Here is a 21759-nt window from a genome sequence, read left to right as displayed (position 1 = left end):
AGAAAAGGAGACACACGCAACAGCTTATAAACACTCTTATGTATTCTGGAGTCAGTCTACATTTGTGCTAACAAGTCCAGGATCCCCTCCCAGGTATTGAAATTAATATGGCATGGAGCTCCTAAGCAGCCAAACCCAAGTGACTTTGTGCAGACCGACAGTGGGTGTTTGCAGCCTGTACTCTTCAGGCCGTGAAACAGGGCCAGGAAGTGTTTGGAAAATTCTAGTTGACAGGAGCCAGTTCTACACCAGGGAGTTTCTCACACTTCCAGTACTACTTGTTGTGCTCAGCTGCAGGAGAAGGGAATACAGGTGACCTCGCCCCTGATTAGTAACAGCTGTATTAATTACCCAATACAGTCTCTATCCTGATGAGTCACAGCTACATCTAATAAAGATAAATGTGATAAAAGGGAGTGGGTTAGCTAATGAGGGGAGATCATGGAGGAGAAAATCTTGAGGAAGAGGGAATGAGAGGAGCATGAAGAAGAAGGATCCTGAGGAGAGAGAATCCCTGCTGTGAGGTCAGTGTGGGTGCGCAGTCAGAGCCTGTTGTTGGAACCTGCGGTCACAGTCTGGCTGGGTGAAAGCCTGCAGTCAGAGTTTGCAAACCAATACCTGCAGTCAGAGTTTAGCAGGAAATACCCAGCAGTCAGAGGCTGCCAGGGAAACCTGCAGCAGGAGCTGCTGCAGCCAGAGTCAGTGGATGGTTGGAGTGAGGATGGCTGAGCTGTAAAGAGGAATAAACCAGGACCCTCTTTATGCTGTGATAAACAAGGGGTCTGTGTCTTGGCTCATTTCTACTCTCTAACAAGGGGGGCTGTGGCAAAACTCAGCAATAGTTCTTGTCTTGGGAATGGTCACTGGCTAGTAGGGCATAATCTTCACACAGTATCCATGACAGGTCTGCTCAGGGTGGGATCCTGAAACTATTTCCATATAAAATCTTGTGATTGTGCTAGTCAAACTCATGCATCACTCTTAGGTCATCCATTTAGTCCTTATTTAACAGTAGTCTTTTAGTCACACCAGACTCATATCAACCACTTTCTTTCATGCTTATTCTTATTTTACTTTTTTTTTTTTTTTTTTTACCCTCTTTTTAGGGTGATAATAGCCTGAAGTACATTATGATACCAATAAATAAAGTCTAGGAGACCATGAGTATAAAGGAAAAGGATTCAATTTGAAGTTAAATTTAGCAGATCATTGACTGGGCTGATTATTTTGTTCCATTTAAGTTCATTTTTCCATCATTCCATAAATATTCCATTTTCCTTTCCTGCTCTGTTCTCCCCTTTTTTCCCAAATATACTCTGATCATCACCCACTGCAAATTTGTCTTACGAATTTCTAACACTTTGGCTTCTAATCTTCTATAGACATAATGATTCCATTTCAGTTCTTCTTCTCTTTCTTAATACTTCTTTTGAGTTAATGTTGTTAATTAAGAGTCAAATAATCTATTTCTTCCCAAAGAAAATGAATTATTTCCTTACAAAACTGACTGATGCCTTTAGGAAGAGATTGCTTTTTGAGGTTGCATTTATTAATGTCTCTAAATATAATTGTCTTATTCAGCTATTTTTTCTTTATAGGGAAAGAATTCAGGATTTTCATATTATTTCAACAAAAACAGGTCTGATACCACTGATTATTTTTTTTTTTTTTTAAATTAAAAGTTTTATTAAGGACAAAATATCCATCGCTTGCCCAGCAACTGCCGAGCTTGTCCTGTTCTTTAACAGTAGTCAGGAAGCATTATGCTGACATCAGTAACATTCTTTGTTCTCCCTGTCAGTATCAGACTTAATTTTTTTGATGTTCTGTCGGTGTTAAAGCTGGCAGCCAAAACAGTGTGGTCTGATAATCCTGGAAGTCAGGGTTTAGGGGAGCACTATCTTAGAGTACCTTCATATTTCATACTGATGCTTCCAGATATGAGAGAATTTGTTAATTTAAGATTTTCTCGTAGTGTAAGCTTGTCTCAACCCTTCAGCAGCAAGTGAAATCCCTGCTAGAAGTTGTGATGTGTAATGAACAATTATGCTTACCTGTCTTTATTAGCCCGTTTTGCCTTTTCCTGCTGTGATGGAAACAGGGAGAGATCTGCCAAATCAGTACTGCAAATCTCAAAGGTAATTAAAACTTAGATTTTGCAAACGATTTCTCCTACTCAAAAAATAACACAAAAAATTTTCTTCACAGTGTTCTGTAGCACATGCTCTTGCCCAGAAAATCTTGATAGACAAAATGTTCTTCAACGTCTTCCAGTAACATTTAAATGGCAATTGGAAGTGCATCCATACTATCTAGCAGAAAGTGTTAGTACCTTGATATATGCATCACTTGTTCATTTTCTTCTTTTGCTAGAAATGTTCATTTTCAACTCTGAAGGAGTCACAGATGCCTCATTGATAGCTAGGAAATATCCTAACAGTCACCAAAGCAGAAAGGGTTATATTTAACAAGGGATGTGGGCCTGAAAACAAACCAATGAGAAGGTTGTAAAAAAATAACAGGCTTTGCTGGAGAAATTAAATGGGGACTGCAATAACAGTGTAAATGTCCCTCCTAGCATTTATATCAAATTACAGTGAAATAAGGGAATATTACTGGAATCCAACAAGCCAGTCTAGTTTTATTTTGCTTTTCACAACCGTGTTCTAGTACAAATAAAAAGACACCTCTGCCATATGAAACACCAAACTCCTAGCATTGTTTATGGCAAAGTGTGTACAAAATATTTAATGAGGTTATAAAATGCACATATAAAGAGTACAGCAGTCCATGTTTCTGTTTTCTTCAATCTATTTTGTATATTTATATATATATGTTTTGTTTTTCTCCCTTCCATATCGATTATCTTCTTCCATTTCAGGTTTCATTATAGTTCAACACATTTTCTCAAATCAAGGTTATTGATATACATGGAGGTAATCAATCTTAATAATACCCAACACTGTGCTACATCCCTCAAACAAAACCATTTCTATTCAGGACCAGCCTCTGCAAGTGAAGCCTTTTCTTCACAAACTGGGGTTGTGACCCTGATTCAATTTCTACACCTTCATGGGACAAAAGCAAACATGTGGCCTTGTTTTGAATTTTTTATTGCTGCTGTTTGTTTGTCTTTAAGAGTTTGGCAATATTTATTATCAATAGACTTTTTTTTTTTTTTTTTTGGTAACCAGGCAAATTCGTTCTCTGTGGCAAATGTACACTTTTCTGCCATGTTTATCAATAAAAACCACATGCTGTTTCGGGCCTCAGAGAAAGCAAAGCAGTAAAAGAGCCAATATTTAGAGATCTAGTGCCGTGTAAATATCCTGCTTCTGTTTAGACACAAATTTTGTCCCATACAGGCCTCTTTGGATACGTATAAGACGCTACTCTGAAATACTTTGTCATTACCACTGAAGAAACCAGGGATAAGCGAAACGACCAGATCTGTGCACTTGCAAATGCAACTTACTATGTGCAAAATTTATCTTGTTTATTTATCTTGGGTATAAACAAGCTCATCACTTTTTAAAAAAGGAAAGAGAAACAGAGGTAACAAGGAGTTGTTAACATAAACATGCTAGCACTGTTTTTACACAGCATAAATCTATTTCTGTTAAACAATTTGGTAAATACTCCTCTCATATAGAGATATATATACACACATACAAAAGAATACCAATCAAACCGCAGGAGAAAATACCTCTACTGAAATATTTTAAAGTTCAGCTGGCATCCAGTTAAAATGTCCACCTCTGAGAAACACAGAGAGAAGTGTGGCTTCCCCTAATAATCCCTGTCTTTACAGACTCTTTGGATTGACTAAGAAAGAAGATTTTTTTCTTCAGGGGGTCTGTGCACCACACTCAAAAATTTATTAAGTGTATGGTAGATATAGTTCACTGCATCTCTGGAAGTGGAATAGTCTAAGGAGAGGAAGGTAATCCCTTAAGGTGAAATTTACTAAACTAAAAATCTTCAGTATACTCTTCTCACAGAAATTCCTCCTGCCCCCTCCTGATTTTAAGACAGGTTTTAGTCTCTTAGCTAATGTTAATTTTAATCACATTTTCCTAGAGCACATAAAAACCGCCAAAAGTCTGTAGATCATCATCTTTACAGAGACCATTGGCAATAGTAAATATTTGATGTTGTTTGCGCACAAGAACAAAAGTTTCCTGCCATTTCCCCAGTTAAATTTTACCCAGATTAAATTTTTACCTCTTCTTCTTTACTCTTTTCTGTTTCTCCTTACTGTTTGTAGAGACTGTTCTTGAGAACATTGCCATCTGGGATTGGGATTGGATAACTGGGATTATGACGATTTTGCAACAGCTCTGTTTCTCACGAAGAAAAGTTCTCCCCCTTTAGTGCCCTGAACCAGTCACCTGATGTTCAACTTGTGTATTTGTAACTGTTTTTCAGTGGTCATAAATCCTTTATTAGATAACCATTTATATACAGTCTTTAAAAATAAGTAACAAATAAAATCCCATAAATAGAAAAAAAGACACAATCTTGTTTGTGCTTCACTTAAAAATCCCTCAAATATTTATAAAAACTGCTTGAAACAACTTTACATTAAATTAATTTTCATTTTCATATGACATTGTGAAATAAAAAAATAAAATTCCTGTATTTCAATTTAGCATTCAATTTTTGATTTTAGAAAGCTGTAATTTTATTTTATTTTTTTTAGTCAAGGAAAGATCTGGTAATTTTTTTTTTTCTCAGCTCCTCTATGAACTTTTTTTTTTTAGGTTAATTATTTTCTATTCTTACACAGTTTGTCCTCTTGTGCCTGATTTTCTTATTTGAAAAGCAAGATCATAAGAAAAAAAAAAAAAAAGGAGCTGTACATCTGCAGTTTGCCCTGGTAGGAAGCTGAAACTTTGCTCAGTGGTTTACATTGGGAGCCAGAGCCTGGAATAGTTTCTGTTTTCTAGACAACAATATTGTCAGAATATCACCCAAAGGCTCAATTAATGAGAAAAGACATGGTTTTATTAATGTTAATGCTTTAAAAAAAAAAAAAAATTAGAAAGAGTCTTGTTTGTTTGCTTGCGGGTTTTTGCTTCCTAGTGTTGTTTTATCAGAAGAGAAAGTACTGCTCTACTGCGGTCACTTGGGAACCTCTGGTTTCTTTCAGCTCCAGTCTTCTGGAGTGGCTTCAAAACATAAAAGTCTGGACATGTTTCTGAGTTGTGAATAAATACAGAAACATCTGATATGGCTTGGCCACTTTCAATTTTAGTGGTAATAAACACAGTAACTTTGGTTGTGCCAGTGTTTATAGTTGGGGGTTACATTAGAGTGGAAAAAAGGCAAGCATTTCTTTTCATTACTTCAGGGTTTGTGGCAAAAAGAGAGATATTGATAAATAGATATATATTTATAGAGATCATAGGATTTCTAATAAGTGTTAAAAAAAACTACAAAATTAAATATTGTCTGATTTTATCTTGCTTATGGCACCTGTAGAACCTGGAATGGGAATTGTCAGGACACCTTATTGTGTTATTCCAAACAGTTTTTGACAGTCTTAATAACAGTTCTAATACACCCTAGCAGGTTTTCTATTTTTTGACAAAACATGCAACGTGTTCTATTCCTGACTTTATTTGACTCCTGCTTATTAGGACAGTCCAACTCCTATTTAACACAAAATTAATTTCCAGCCCATGATTTTCTCATTTGCAGATATTCAAAAATATATTTCCTTTATGTCTGGTACATTTTGAGAAACTTGAATTTCAATTTCAGCTTCATTCATCCTTATAATGAGTAGGACTGTATAGAGAGAAGTTTTTCCCATCCCTTCTAGTTACAGTGCAGGGAAACTGGAAAAGGGGACCAAAAGAATTTGTTCAAACTGACGAAAATCTGTAAGCCCTGCAAGAAAAGGAGCTGTCATTATCCATCCTTATTACTTCCAATGTCTGGAAATACTGAGGGAAGGACTTAAACTTCCTCAGTGAAATACATGATATCTACTCATCTTTGTGGCAGAAATAAATGTTCCAAGGAAGATATGTTATGCATTTTCAGAACTGGGGCTGTAAAGGTTTCTTTAAAGGCAAGAGGTTCTTTCAAATGCTAATAAGTAAATTCTTTGGAGAGTCAGGATTAAATAACAGGGTGATATATTTCAAACTCCTACTGAAAAGTTTAGTGGAAAGTGCCAGAGATGATTTAGACAGAGGTTCCTGAAACTAGGGAGTTGTCTGACAAGTCTTTTAATAGGCAGATGCATCTGAATGAAAATCAAATCCCAAGAATATCAATGAGTTTTCTGCATCACACCTTTTGTTTAGATGTTGGGTTTTTTACAACTTAAACATATAGAAGGAGTTATTTCTCTCTGTAGGACTCTGTGAAATGGGAGAAGGATGCAGATGAGAATTGGGATGATGAAAAAATAACATGCAAACAGTGTAATGGGGCCTTTTTCATGCACACAGGGAAAATCTAGCAGTTTATAAAGAATGTGGGGTTTTCTCAATAGTAGAAAATAACCCAGACAAACCATGAATTGCTTGCTTGGGGTTTTTCCATAAGAAGTAAAAAATACAGCTCACTTTTTTTTTTTTTTTTTTTTTTTTTTCCCTCTCTAGATCCTGCTCCAAGAATCAGAAAATAGTGATTACTTTTCAGTCCCATACCTTGTCTTTGAGTTTTCAGGAGGGAAACAAAATATTCCTCTCATTCCTTTGTCTTTTGTAAGCACATAGTAGAGGAAATAAGTTTAATAATAACAGTATTTTTTTATTTATTTTTCAAAATGTTTTATAACTTGAGGATACAAGGGGCTTAGTAGTTGAAGTCCAGTGAGATTACCCAGCATCACACTGGGTCAATGCCAAACCAAGGGCTGCAATTTTGGCTCTTATTTCACTGTTTGATGCTTCGAACATGAGCCTGCGTGACGGCATGTTCAGTAAGAAAAGAATTTCAATGTCTCCTTCGCTGTTTATGGCTACGCCTTTTGTGTCCCAGAATTCCTACAGCAGGTTTCTCTTGTCCTTGACTATGTTCCTTTGTTTAATTGTTTGTTTGCTTTAATACAGCTCCAATATTCATATGGCACCTGTGCTTTTTCAGGTGTGATGAGCCAGGTACTTCACCCTGTCTTTCAGTGCAATGCCATGGCAGCTGGGAAAATGAAAAAAAAAGAAAAGGAAAAAAGAGAAAAATATGCAGTACTAAGAATGTGTGAGAGTTTCTAGCTTATCAGAATAAACACAATTTATCAGGAAATAAGAGAGATGTATAAAATCTTGTTTGGCACTATCAGTAAAAACAGGATGTTCAGGGGAAAAAAAAAAAGTATTTTACATGTTATTCTCTAAGTCAAAAAAAAAAAAAAAAATCCCCCCCAAAGCACCTGCAGAACTTCAGCAAAGCTGCTGATAAGTATGCAAGCTAAATCCGCAAGGAAAGAGCCTCAGTCTTGGTACTCTGTGGGAAATAAAGAGAAAAGTAGCCAGGTTCTGTATCCTGACCTGGAAGAGCTCCAGATCTTGGGGCTTTCTTTGTGCAAAAGTTCCCCAAACAGCTGCTGGCATTTCATTTCTCACAGGTAATGACTCACCTGCTCACGAGCACCATTTCTCAGCACTGAGGCTTGGGTACCCCTCACAGCCAGTATCATTTCTTTGAGAACACATTTGAACCATTTTGCATTAATTCCTCCCAATTTTAAAGGCCACAAGTGAGTCTATCAACAGTTTGTAGCCAAGAAAGAAGAGAAAAGAGATATAGCAAGGTGATGAGATATGACTGAAATTCAGAATAGTTGATTAGAACTTGAGCCTAACTGCTTAAAGCCATCTTTATGTACAAATGGTTTGATATTCTGTGTAAAATCTCTGATATTCTATGTAAAATGCATTTCAAGCATGCTTTGTTCTGCTTTTCATGATGAGAATTTTTTTTTTAAATAGATATCTAAGTGAGTTGAAATATTGACCATTAATTTGCCTGCCCTTCTACAGATATAGGAGCAAAATGTGAAAAGTTTATTTTCCTGGAATAAATTTATTTCTGTGTGCCTGCACATCATTTAAACACGAATGATTTTTTTTATTCCCAACACTTGTTGTATACCTTATAAGATTTTTTTTTTTTACTAATTCTATGAAGCAGATCATGCAGCTGTTTCAAATAGTAAAAGCAGATCAAGTGGTGGTTATCTATCAAAAGATAGATTAATTTATTTCAATACATCTTTCAATGTGTATCTCTAGACCAAATTTTTTTAATACTCCTTCATTTTTAATGACATTTTCATAGAGTAAGAACGAGCTCTCCTCTCTGATTAAACCCTTGACATCAAATAAATTTAAATACAGATTGTTTTGCCCATCCTGCTTTGATGAACCATGCTTCAGCTTTTCCAAAGGATCTGCAGAATGCCTTATAAATAATTTTGATTAGCTGCCTGTTAAAATGTCTGGTATTAAGTAATAATTATACATTTTTATTTTATTTAGGTATAGTTTAGGACTGTTTTCTGTGATCCGTGTCACAAACCTAAAAGTAGAAAATGTAGCTGCTAAATAACTCTCCAGCAAAAGGTATTGATGTCCTAATGTCCAATCTCAAGTGTCTTATGTAAGTAGTTAAGAAAGTAAGAAAAAGTAAAATGTAAGTCTGCATTTCTTCCAGACCACTGTAACAGAGTACTTGACTATTTAATATACTATCTCTTCAGCCTGGGTGAAATTAAAGATGACTCCAATTATTTCTAGGGTTGGAAAGTCAAAATGTCAAGGGTTTGTTTTTTGGTTTTTTTTTTTTTTTTTCCCCCAAGGCTATTTTTCCTTTGTTGCATTCTGTACTCCTATTTTTGTGAGCTAAGCAGATAGACTCAATCTAATAATGTCTGGAAGTATGAAAAGAGCAGACCACAGAGTATTCTAAAGTGGGTGATTTGGAGAGCAGCTCGCTGTGCTGTATTTAGTGGGAATGCTGCAGCTCTTGGCTGTAAGCAGGTGGCTCCAGTAAGGGCTGATTCACAAGGAAAGGAGGAAATAAGCTTTTATTTCAGTCTGAAACTGATATCAGAGCACAACTCTAATTCTTTTACTAATTTTCCTAGGACCCCTCAGCCCACAGATTTGCTCCTCTGGCCTTGCCAGGGTGGAGGACGCCAGTGTGAAATCCCACCACAGTGAGATGTCTGACAAAATTTGATTTGAGTAAGATTTCTGTGAAACCTGAAAGACAGATGCAAATTTCTGATACAAATTCTGCTTTTGGTTTATACCTAACAAAGAAAAGATCTAGCCTTCCCAAGCCTCACCGTAAGTAACACACACACATCTATATATACTTAAGTGTATATAGATGAGTGTAAGAGGAAGATATTATTGGAATTATGTAAGTTTTGGGTTTAATGGCTCCCTATAGAATTTGGTGAGGCTTTTTTTCCTCACTTTAAACAAGTATTTTTCAAGTCAGCTTACAATAAAATAAATCAGGTGTGCCATATATCTTAAAAATATTGGTGTAACAATTAATATCTAAAACTCTTCCTTTTATAACTTTCAGTGCATCCTGGAGTTTTTATTCTTAAGTATTAGTGGGAATGACATATCATATTAAGGATATGTATTATACAGTTTCTACATAACGTTCGAACTTTTGAGAAGTTTGACACGCTTTATCAATAATAAGGATCTTTTCATGAATTTGATTTATCATGGGGTTTATGTGGTTGCAATTTGCAAGTTTCACAAAAAAAATTCAGGTTTTAGTATTTGAATTTCTTTGTAACCTGTGTGTGAACTTTCCATTATGCTTACATTGCAAACCTTTTTTCATGATGCATAATCATATGCCAAAGTTAGAAACTCCTTATCAAAAACATCTTGTTATTCCTCTCTTTAATGGAATATTTTTATCCTTTTCTTGGTAATCTGGCATGAAGAAGGGAAAAGATTTATCAGAGCAGTTCCTCTGCTAAAGTAAGCTCTTGGAAATTTAACGCTGTGTGAACTAATAAAATTTGACTTCTAGACAAACTTTTGTCCCCTCAATGTCATATTTCACTTGCAGGGTCTGATCCTGATGCAAAGCTACTTGTTGTTTGTTGTCCCTGCTCGGTGTTGGAATCTTTGCCCTGTTCAATGTTACTTGCTTTCATCTAGTAAGTCTGGGAAAGGGAACTGATACTACTCCTTTGAATCCAATCCAGTAATAGGGCAACACAATTGAGTATTGCACTCAATTTCAGTTGCAATTATTGATAATACCACATTTGCAGTGAGATCCTCATTAATGGGGTCTCTGAGCAACAAGAAACACCCATAAAAGCAGGATTACACACAGGGTTCTGCTCTGTGCATTGTGTTTTGATATCAGCCTAACTTTTTCTCCTGCTACGTGTAAAAACAGCCAGTATATTTCTAGGAAAATCTCAAACATAGCAGTCCTTCTATCCTGAAAGACTTTGTACCACACAGCAACCAACAGCAAACCAATTGTTCAGAAATACAGTTTTGAAAAACAGGGCTAAATTTAAAAGTAACCCTCCTTGGTTATTAAGGCACAGACAAGATGAGAGCTAAAGGTTACTGATTTTCCTGAAAGGTGGTGGGCAGCAGAGTTAAAAAGCTTCTCTAAAGGTGTTGTGTGGGAACTTGATTTTTGAAATAAAATTTATAGGAGCTCTACAAGCTGTTTTCCCCTCGGGAGGGTGTAGAGCATTTCATTAGAAATGAAAGGTTATAGGCAAGCCAGTGTTTGCACCATTGACCTTTCCCTAGATGGCTTTCTAAAGCACTGTTGAATGTCTCTAAAGGATGCAAATGTATTTTCTTCAAAACACAGCAACTCTGAGCCTTACATGAAAGCAGTCTAATTTAGAGAATTACAGGATTGTTTGAGTTCAATCCACTGTATTGAAGAGCTCTGTAAAAAGAAGTTTACCTTTTCCAATTCTGACGTGGCTTTTTCATCCCTCGCTTTGCCCTTTACATCAATAGTTTTCCTCTTTCTTACTTTAACTTCTCAGTGTGGGTTAAGGGGACTGAAGCTGAGAAAGCAAGAGAAGTTTTCATCAAACATCTGCTTTTGGTATTGATTGCTGGTTTGAGTTATAGATGATGCTTTAGTGGGTGAAAGACTCCAGCTGGTCCCCCTGTTCGGGGGGCAAAGAGAATTAAAAATAAAAGGTTTTCTGCTGTTGCTATCTGTCCATGTATTGACACCCCAGGATTTGTTAATGCTTTCAGAGAATACCACCTTGCTTTTTTTAGGTAAGCACTGAAAATGTTTGATGAGCAACAGCATCATTTCCTTCTCAGGGGCTGAGAGAAATTGGAGAGGATTTTATGTTTTTCCATGGATATTAATGCTTAGAAGTACTGGGAGGGAACACGAGATAAAAATTATAAAAGTTCTAAACTTTCCTGTATCTCTTCTCTGAAGTTATTCCATTTCAAGAAAACAGAGGTTAAATATTTATTGTGTGATAAAAAGAATAACTTTGTAGGCTTGCAGCTCAGAGGAAAGAGATATCCAGAGCTCCCAGCTAAATGTGTTCATCACAGAATCAACTGGGTTGGAAAAGACCTTTGAGATCATCGAGTACGACCTAGTTACTGAATGGATGAGCCTCCCATGAAATCAGTTTCAACTTTATTCATAAAAGGTAGGAGTTTCTGTGTGAACTCGAGCGTCAACATGATGCTTACATCAGGTTTTAGAGAGTCTTAAACATTAGATCAAATGAAACACAAATTACCAATTAAAATATTTTTGAGTAGCAATCATATATCTTAATTAGTTCATTTGGCTTTACGCATTTGTGTAGGCTTTTTAAAAGAATTAATTATTTTAAAACCACGGATTTACTCAACGTGTAAGCTCATCTTGTCTCCAAAATTGATACAATTATATATTAGACTTCAGCAATGGTGCTTTCTTAATTTTGCAGCAGAAGTACTGACATGACATTTGGAATCACAACTGTCTATTTTATGAAGCAAGCCTTAAAAAAAAAAAAAAAAGCAAATCAATATTTATTTTTATTTTATATTTGAAGGGTATTGAATGTATCACAAAATGTCTATACTCAACTACATTTGCCTTCAACAATGCTTATTATAAAATTATGTGCTGTATTAATTAAGATAAAACATTAAGAACTTACTGGACTAAACTAGTCTAATTGGCAGAACTCTGATTAAATTGAATGCAGGAAGTCTAATGCTTTACTACTTAGCCTTAGGTAAATGTTATTTTAAAATACATGACCTTTGGAAAATTATTTAAAAAAAGGATTCTGGTCTGTGTCACACTACACTTGCCATCTGGCCTTAAGCATGTCATTTATTTTAAAAAATATCTCTGAAATAAGATTTTTCTTTTCTCATCTTGTACTCACCTTGCTGCTTTTCATTATGACTTTCTTATAAGAACAGGTACGAGGGAAAACAGCCAAAATGGGATATTTTCTTTGGATTTTCTCAGGTGATGCCTTGGGAAGGCTGACCTGAAACAGAGACTGGACAGAGCTAGAGAATAAAGCAGGTATCTACAGAAAGGCCTCCAGGATGCACCTTGGGCAGGACAAAAGCCTGACCAGGGCTGCACCCAAGGTGGGTAAAGAATGGTCACAAAAATGGAACCCTGGTCACAAGACCTTACATTTTGATAAGCCTTGGTCATTTTGCATATTGGAGTTTAATTGTCCAATTACAGCTTCAGGTTGCGAGGTCTCATCCTTCTTGCTCCTCCCTTCAGCCGCTGTTTTGCTGTTGGGCTGAAAGTTGTCCTTGGTCTTCAGCAGGAAAAGGATTTGTTCTGTCTCCCTACTCTGTGAAGAGAGCTCACTAGCATTTAATGTGAGGCTCAGAATTGCACCCCTAGGCAGCACAGAATCTGAAAACACGAAAGCTAAAACTTAAGGCATCACAGGGAATACCTCTGATTTATTTTAATTTTTGAAGGCATTGGATGTCTAGGAATGATAGCAGTTCTTGTTCAAGTGTGATACCTAAATTGCCAGGTGCTTATTCAATGATTAAAAATTGATTTTCCAAGGCTCTAGAAGACTTTTTTCCATTTGAAGATAAGATACAAGATACAGAGACTGGTAACGTGTGGCAAGCTCTTTCAAAACCTCCAAGCTTTGTGTTTGTTTATGATCTGTATGCTAGGTTCAGTGACTACTGTATTGGCTCAATTTATTTAATTTAGTAAATTACGTAGCTGTTCAACATGATTTAGTTTAATATCGATATGCTCTTTGGATGGTATGTTTCATTCAATCTGTGATGTATTTGGTGTAGCAGGTGCAGGGATTTTGATTCAATATATTAAGTATTTGATTAGATAGGTTATGTATCTGATTTGGAATATGGCTTATTTAATAGACTATGCATTTTTTTCTGTGTAAGTCGCAGTAAATTCTCAATTTATTTAATCCAGCATGTGATATATCTACAATATGTGTAGTTGTAGTTAATGTTTTTATGGGAGTCTGTAATTCATCTGCAATATTTCTGAATTTTGAATAAATTGTATCTCATATATATCCTCAGAGACTAGAAGGGGACTTTAAATCATAATGTGAAGAATACTGAGCAAGCTCATTTGTGGTGACTATCACTGGATGCAATCACACTTTATAAATGTTGCCATTTGTGAAGCATCTTGAATTCCAAATGGCCTTCACAGTGCCACAGCACTGGACCTCAGACTGCATGTTCCAAAATTATTGGCTAGATAAAACAATCTATTAGAGACACTTGACAGCAGTACTGTAACCCTCTTGAAAGACACACTTACAGCACTTCTTTTACAACCCTAAGAAATTATAATGAAGACAATAAACACAATAAAACTCAGAAAATCCAGGCTAAGATCACGTTCTGTTAACTGAATTGTGGAATTGAATGACGTGTCAGTGTCTTCATATGTTTTATATAATAAGCCCCAAATGAACGTTTCACCTCTTCAGTGTGCAGGAAGCTAAAAAAGAAAAGACATTTCAGATTTCACAGACCTAATATTGAAACCTGTTTCTCAGGTGATAGCACAAAAAAAAAAAAAAGAATATATATATATATATATATATATATATATAAAGGTCAAAACAAATATTCCGAATCCCTTGTTTAAGACATTGCACCGGTCAAGAAATATGTATGTGTTCAAGAAAAGTCTTTGTCTCTCAGATCTGTAGATCTGTTATTGATATACAAAATTCTGGGTCAGATATTTTACAGAAGAGCCAGCTATAAAAGTCATGGATAATTTCATTTCATTAGGAGTTTAACCCTTAAATTATAGAATAAGAAAAGGAAAAAAGATCATCTGAAACCTGATGGGGGGACAGTAAGACAAAGCCACAATATTTGGTACTGAAATTGGATCAACTTGTGGGTTCTGTCATATATATTAGGGGAATTTCTGGAGTTCTTTTCTTAAATGCATGACTGTGTTTAAACAGCCAAACAGATTTAGAAAATGGTAATGTTTCCATAAAGAGGAAATTTAGATATTCTCAATGACATGTGAAGGTGGAAAATTATATAAATAGTTACATTTTTTCAATTAAATTTTAAAAATCGTAAGGGAATGGATAAAATCATTGCAGTGACTGAAAAACAGAATTCTGTATTTTGCTTTATGCTTGTCAAGAATATTTTATATTTGACCATCTCTTACTGTGGAGAAGGAAAAATAGAGGAAAACCACCTTCAATTTTACAATGTTTTTGTCTGTTGGGAGGAAATATTTAATCAGTCACAGATTTGATCGTTTTCTCCCCTGAAAAAATACAGTCCTCCCTGTCATTTGCTGTGAATTGCACTACATGTCTACTTGATGTAACTTATGGAAGCAGGAAATTAAATTCTACCTTTAAAGTGTAAAAATCCCTACCACCTCCTCCAGCCTGTTGATAGGATACTGAAGTGGTTTTAGTGTGTCAAGTACATAAATTTATCTCCATCTACGTTTCATGCCAATATAGAAAAACAGATAGCTGGCAGATAATTAGTTCTACTCCACAACTAATAGAGGCATTCTAAACAGAACAGTGACAGATGAAGGCTGCTTTCTATTTTACTTTACAATCCTAAAAAGGTGGTAAAACACTTGCAAAGAAAAAAAATGTGTAAAATAATTTAGATATTTGCTGGTTTGTATAAAGAGATTTAATACTTTCTGGTGCTATAAAACAAAAAGCTAGGTGTGGAGGGAGACAGGAGGGAAAACAAAATATAATTCCTGGAAATTGTTGGCAAAAAAAAGTCCAGAAATTACCCTTCATCCAGAATAACCGGACTATTGCAAGGAAATGATCTATTGTACCTTTGTCACCAAAACTGATAAAATTTCACTTCATGAAAACTCCAGTTTGAAGAGTGTCATGGCCCATATTTGTGTGTACGGGCTCACCAACCCTCAGAATGGGGTGGGACAGTCAAAAAAATATCAAAAATTGAGGTGTTGTTTCATTACTTGTCTGAGCCCTACTGTGCTGCCTCGCACATAACCATCACTGCCTAAGGGCTGTCCTAGCTCACGGCGCACTATTCCTACAAATGCCTTTCACGGCTGAAAAACAGGTTGCTGAGGACTCTCACTTATGATGAGAAGTTTAAATTATCCCCCTTCTCCTCCTTGTATTTCTGCAGAGCGGAATGTGAAAGACACAGCAGCTGCACCTCTAACCACGAGTACCTTAGGTAATCCCAATTTTGTGAATCGGCCTCGAGGGAGCCGTGACTGCTGATGCAATTTAACTCAACGTTAAGGCTGATCTAAAGATAGGTGTGCTGCAAAACTTGCCAGCGTGGCTCTGTCAGAGGTCTGATGAGTTATCTCTGACCAACGTGGAGCTGCTGGCAGAAGATAAATTTAGATGTAGTTAAAGAAGACAACTGAAGAACCCAGACTGACTTTCTCTGGTAAGACTTTATATGCCCCAGGAGGACTAGAATAACTATTTATAAAATAGTAATTCTCATGATGGATGTGATGTGTAAAAGAAGGGTGGCAGTTCTCTTGTCTGGTGATTGACATCCAAAAATTGCTGTCAAACTCTGAGATACTTGCTCAAGATTTTCTTAGAGTCAACAGGGAGAAATAGGCACCATGAGGTAATAATTCTAGATATTTGGGATTATTAACTAACTGTTAAACCTTTAGCCTTATGTGAGAAGAAATTTATCTTAGTAATATTTTGCTAACAGTTCATTTCATAATCAAAGTATTGATAATAAATTACAAGCGTATGTAAGACCAAATTTCAATTAGTTCAAAGCAAAGCTGACATTTTTTTGTCATACGTCATCCAAAATACTTCCAATCAACCTCAATTTTGTAGTTTGAGAATTTTATTATGAAGACTGAAACAAGTCTTGTTTTGCATTTCATTTGAGTTTCTGTCATGGGTACAGTGCTATAAATTCCTTCAAGTTCTAAGAAACGCCTCAAGAAACAAGTCAATTTATTATAGTATGAGTTTACACAAGATTCTAGAAGAGGGTTTTGTTTGTTTCTGTGGGGTTTTTTTGCAAATAATTAATTGTTCTCAATTCTTTTGCACTGTAAAAGCACTCTGCCTCCACTGTTAATTCCTGGAAACTTGAGTGGGGTAAGACCTCTTGGCTGTCAGACCCTGAATGCAAACGGATAGCTTCTTGTTACTGTTTGTATCGTAATCAGGTAATGCTTCCTTATATAGTTAAGAATTAATATAATGTAAAATTAATGCTAAATAAAAACCAGATTTCATATAGTGCTTACATAAAGATATCAAGTGCAATTTGGATTTACTTTCTTTTAAAAATCACTTTGTGATTTTTCATAAGAGATGATTTGAAAATTATAAGTTTGGATAAATCAACAGATATGTCTGAATTTCAGTTCAAATGCATTTGCTCAACTAAAATTTACTTGATTTTTTTTTTTTTTTTTTTTTCCTGCTCAATCTCTTGGCATCTAACATGAAGCCTGTTTGAACATACCAGGAGTTGCTCTGTTGGTTCACTTATGGTTTTCAACAGCTGCTCTGAAAGTTCACACAAAAACTTAAAGTACAAGAAATCAAACATTACCTCTTGAAGACTTAGAAAAGTCTAAAGTGGATTCTACAGACCTATTCAATAAATGGTAAATTAGTAACTTTCAAAGTATTTAGCAGAGCATGTTTAAAATTATAATCAGCTTAATTCAGAATTCTGTCAGCTAGTTTTATTTTGAGAGCCTGACAAATTAGACAAGCGTGTTTCGTTAGTATTTTTTTCAAATTTATGTGATGCTGTATTTCAACAATGGTGCAGATAGAGATTTTAGTTATTACCTGCCACCAGTAATGACAGTGTTTAATGTTTATCCTCTCCAGGCTGTGGTGCCTTCTGACTTTGTAGAGCCACGGGTATAACATCATTGAAAAATCCAAGTACTTACACAGATGACTGTAATTAATGTTAAAGGGAACTGGAGATTTATACGTGCCACTGCCATTATCACTAATGGAAATTTCACATGTAAATTGCCATGCATGGAAATAATATGCTTCTTAGTAGGCTTTATCTAAAAGTCATCTGTGCAAGCAGTCAATTTAAATCATTTATACAGTCCTCTTATGCCATGGCAAATATTTCTTTTTAAAAAAATCAGGTTACTGATTTCAATATTGAGAATTGTCTTTATGCTATTTGAATTATTGAAAATTAAAGGCTAGTGTATGCATGACTGTGGCACCAGCTTCCACTGGTTTCTTGAGATCAAAGTAAAACATGGCCTCAAACACAACTTTGAGAATTCACCTCTTCCACAGCTTCCTTGGTGTCCCTGCTCCCAGCAAGCTGGTTTGCAGTGAGTGATGGGCATCAAGAATGGCTGAGCTTCAAAAGGTAATTGCCAGCCCTTCAGCACAAAAATGATTCCTTGAAGTGGCACACAGGGCATCGCTGAAAGCCAGTCGTGAGGAAAAAGCCAACCCCATTGATTTGAGGGCATGAGGGTAAGGTCTTACCTAGGGATGTTATTCTTTCATCTGGAAATAATGTAGGCAATGAAAGGTAAACTCAAATTGTAATAAGCAATGCTTTTTGTTGTCTGGGGGAAAAGCAAATAGCCTTGCAACTGTGAAGGACACACAATCCTATGATGAGGATTAAAAGTTGGATCACCCAGCTCTCATATAGAAATGCGAGTCAGCCGATTTGGGCTACTCTTTGTCACAGTTTCTTTGACAAGATAAAAAAGAGGTGTTAGTTCAGAGTTCAAAAAGTCATCTGAGATACGCGTGATGGGGTTTGTATGGCAAGTTAAAGGAAAGTGAAATAATTGTAGAGATCAAGTTCACGACTGCCAAACTTCAGTGCAGGAACAACCGAATGGATCAAAAAACAAATAAGCCACTTGCATTGGTAAATTTGTGGCTGAACCGACCATGATTATCCAACGTAGTCTAGATAGACATAGCTGTTGAAAAGAAAGAGCTAGGACAATGAAACTGGGAGCCAGGTGTCTGAAAGGTCTGAAAAGGAATGTTTCAATATCAATGGGAATCCTGGTTTGCAGTGTTTCTACCAGAACCTTCCCAGTATTTTCTGCAAGGCTGGCAGTTAATCTTTTCCACATTCGTGCATTACTTATCCAATACTGTCATTTCCCCAGCTGTCTCTTAGGAATTCTTCTTGTTTGTGATTTTCTCTTGCATTTCCCTGTGGTACAGCTTTTGAAAGCATGAATTAGCTTCTTTCAGGTGTATTTGAACAGCCTTGGAATTCTGCATATGGAAACAGTATAACCATATGTAGTTACTTTTATAATTTTCGTTTCCTTCATCTCTAAGTTTCAAGAGATGAGCATATTAAAATTCTTGCTCTGACCAGGATTCTTATGTGACATTTGACTGCTTTAATTGCTCATTTCTCCTTTGTGCTTGCAGTCATGAGGCCTGTGATTTGCAAGTTGTTGTTGTTTTATTAGGAATTTCATGGACTGCAGTTTTCTTTGATTGTATTATAAAGTGCCACATATCACTTTAAAATGTAAACCATTATGAGAGTTTAAACTAAATGTTCATTTAATTTCCCTGGCTAAAATTAAGCAATATGACTGAGAACCAAGTATTAAAGAACACATTTTCAGTGTTTCAGAGTATAGTGTAAACATAACAATGTATTTTCATGTCCTGGAGTGCTGTAGGTAAAATTTCATGGATAAAGTAGGTTAATTCATTAAGCACATTTATGAAGACATTATCTTTTACCTACAGTGGATGTAAGTACCTCAAATTAGATTTTCTTAAGTTTAAATAATTCTATAGTTAGGAATAGTTAGAAGCTTCAGACATACTCATGCACTTTTCCTTTCTGCCTTTAAGGAGTTAGTGCCTTTGGATATCCAGAAACTGTTTAAAATTCTGACACTGCTGTACCAGGATTAGACAATATAGTTAATTGTTCTGTGTACTTGCTCCAGGTCAACATGCTGAAAGCAGTAGTAAAGTAAAATGTTCTGGTCAAGTAATTCTGTTTCTTTAAGGATGTAAAAATCATGTTTATTCGATTTACACAAAATTATTATCAAAATCAATTGCCTTTCTGTAAGATTTCACATAACTCTTAAACTGGCATAGAATTTTTAATGTGTCTCACTCACAAAGTGAGATAAGGCTTAGAAAAGTGTTCTTAGAAGAGTTCTTTTGGAATGAAAAATGCCATTTCTTTTGTTGTAATCAGTTATCTATTTCGACAGGTATATGTAGAAATTGCAGCTTTACGCAGATTATTTCAGCCTAGCGAAACAATTTAATTAGGGAAATGGTATCTTCATAGGTGGTTATCAACTGATATTTTCAACTTTTCATTTACTCCAAGTGTTTCGTTCACAATCTTCCTCGATGTTGTTTGAAAGAGCTTTGCAATATTTGGAGGACAATGTTACTATACTAAATTTCATCTTAGGAGGTATGAAGATACATAGTTTATAAATCTAGCCCTTCTTTTAGTCCCTTGTGTCAAAGGTGCAGTGAAAGAACAGAAAACTCACAAGTTTATGTCCTGAAAGCAGGACATAAAAAATAATAAAATGCCATGAATTGCATTCCTAAATCTCTCATACCATCAAAATCTAGTAGATTCGGTAGAAAAAAAGAATATGATTTATTCAATTCCCTTTTCAGGAAAAAGATCCATATCATATGTTGTGAGTTTGTTTTATACCGTTTTGAATCTTCCTTCATGCCCATTTTATCAAAGGTTATGATGAAAATGAAATGTTTGTGTTTTGTTTTCATTTCCCCCAGGATAGAAAAATATTTATTTCCGTGTCCTGTGCATTTCCACGGTAACGTTCAAATATTTTCACAGCAAACCTTCTCTTTCAAGCATAGAAAGGAACAGATGACTGAACACAACAAAAACCTTTCAGTAAGGGAAGCCATTTGGAATTTTGAGGACCCAAAGTGTTTCTTACCCAATGGACTAAGCGTTTATTGAGGACAGTCATAAATAACTTTAAAATATTCCAGTGTGATAGGATGGAGCTGCAGATTAGGTCATAGTGGAATTATAGTTCCCTTGCTTAATGATTTTACAAAATTGCCTGGCAATCCAACAAAGAGAAGGAGCACAACGTGGTGAGTGCAGGCTAATTAAACCAATAATTGCTTCTTCTTGTGTTCCCAGATAATGTGCCCCTGATAATTTTAAATGAAGTTTTGAAGCTGACTTCTTGAATGAAATGCTGTGCTAGTTAAAGCTCCGCTAACTCTCCGTGTGCGCAGAAATTGGCCTACTTCTCAAGGTCCCTGGCACTGCTCAGGCAAGTACCGCCACGGCACGCGGAGAGCGCGGGAATAGCTGCCCTGTGTGTCTGGCAACGGGGCCCTGAATTCCTGTGTTTCCCCTCTTTGCAACATTGTGACTAGATCATCTGATTTCCCTGAGCAATTCCAAAATTAGAGGCTGCAAATTAAGTCTTTGATGTTTTTTAAGACTTAGGAAAAGATGCAAACTTCTGTGTATCTCAGGAATGCTAGTGTAAATCTAGAGTAACTCCATCGAGACCTAGGAGGACTTTTTATAGTTATATCTGTGTCAAATGCGAGTCTGTGACTGTTGACTGGCAGCTATGTTTAGAACTTGGGAAATATTTCAGCAAGTCCCCAAGACTTTCAAGGTGATCTTCAAAGAGTTATAAGGAATAATTCTGAAAGTTTTAATGTTAAACTTAGAGGAAGGTTCTTTATCAGTTAATCAGGTAAAAGGACTTCTGCAGATGAATTGTAAGTATGAGCTCTGCTATGACATATATTTTCATCATGCTATCTCACATTCATGTATCAATACATGTTAAACATCATGTATTTTAGGTCACTTATAGCCTGACAGAGCATCCTTTCTAACGTGAGTTACAATTTTACAAAACCATAGAAGCAAGGGATCTACCTCTTTATTCAATACTATTTGATACTAAACAATCTTGGGTAAATGTGTTTCTTTTCTCCTTTCTTGGTGCTTAAGGATTTTTACTAAAATATTGAACTAATGTGTTTAATTTTTTTTTTTTTTTCCTTCTAAATTTTTCTTTCATTATCTGGATGGAAAGACATAACAAAACAGATAGTTTTTCAAAACAGTTACTCAACAATTATCATCTGGACCATCAAAGTTAGACAAAGAATCTTACTGTGAATTGGTTATGTTTCAGTGTAAGAGGACTGTGCGATGTATTAGATTAATCTGAGAAGTGCAATGCATGTTTTTGCATGTATGA

At 35.8% G+C, this 21759-nt stretch overlaps 1 long non-coding RNA gene across 2 annotated transcripts; it reads left to right on the top strand.

The window, feature by feature from the left end:
• The first annotated feature begins 447 nt into the window (after positions 1 to 447).
• LOC120753096 (uncharacterized) lies at positions 448 to 20760 on the top strand. 2 transcript variants are annotated; one of them, XR_005700960.2, is made up of 7 exons: positions 448 to 524; positions 11501 to 11659; positions 12481 to 12608; positions 15657 to 15929; positions 16579 to 16689; positions 16977 to 17136; positions 20670 to 20757. It is a non-coding gene; the product is annotated as an uncharacterized LOC120753096 (long non-coding RNA). The 2 variants fall into 2 exon arrangements; XR_005700961.2 differs by lacking the exon at positions 16977 to 17136 and having other exon boundaries at positions 20670 to 20760.
• The last annotated feature ends 999 nt before the right edge of the window (positions 20761 to 21759 follow it).

This window comes from Hirundo rustica, chromosome 5 (assembly GCF_015227805.2).
Source record: "Hirundo rustica isolate bHirRus1 chromosome 5, bHirRus1.pri.v3, whole genome shotgun sequence".
Classification (NCBI taxonomy): domain Eukaryota; kingdom Metazoa; phylum Chordata; class Aves; order Passeriformes; family Hirundinidae; genus Hirundo; species Hirundo rustica.
This window is presented reverse-complemented; position numbering and strand designations above follow the sequence as displayed.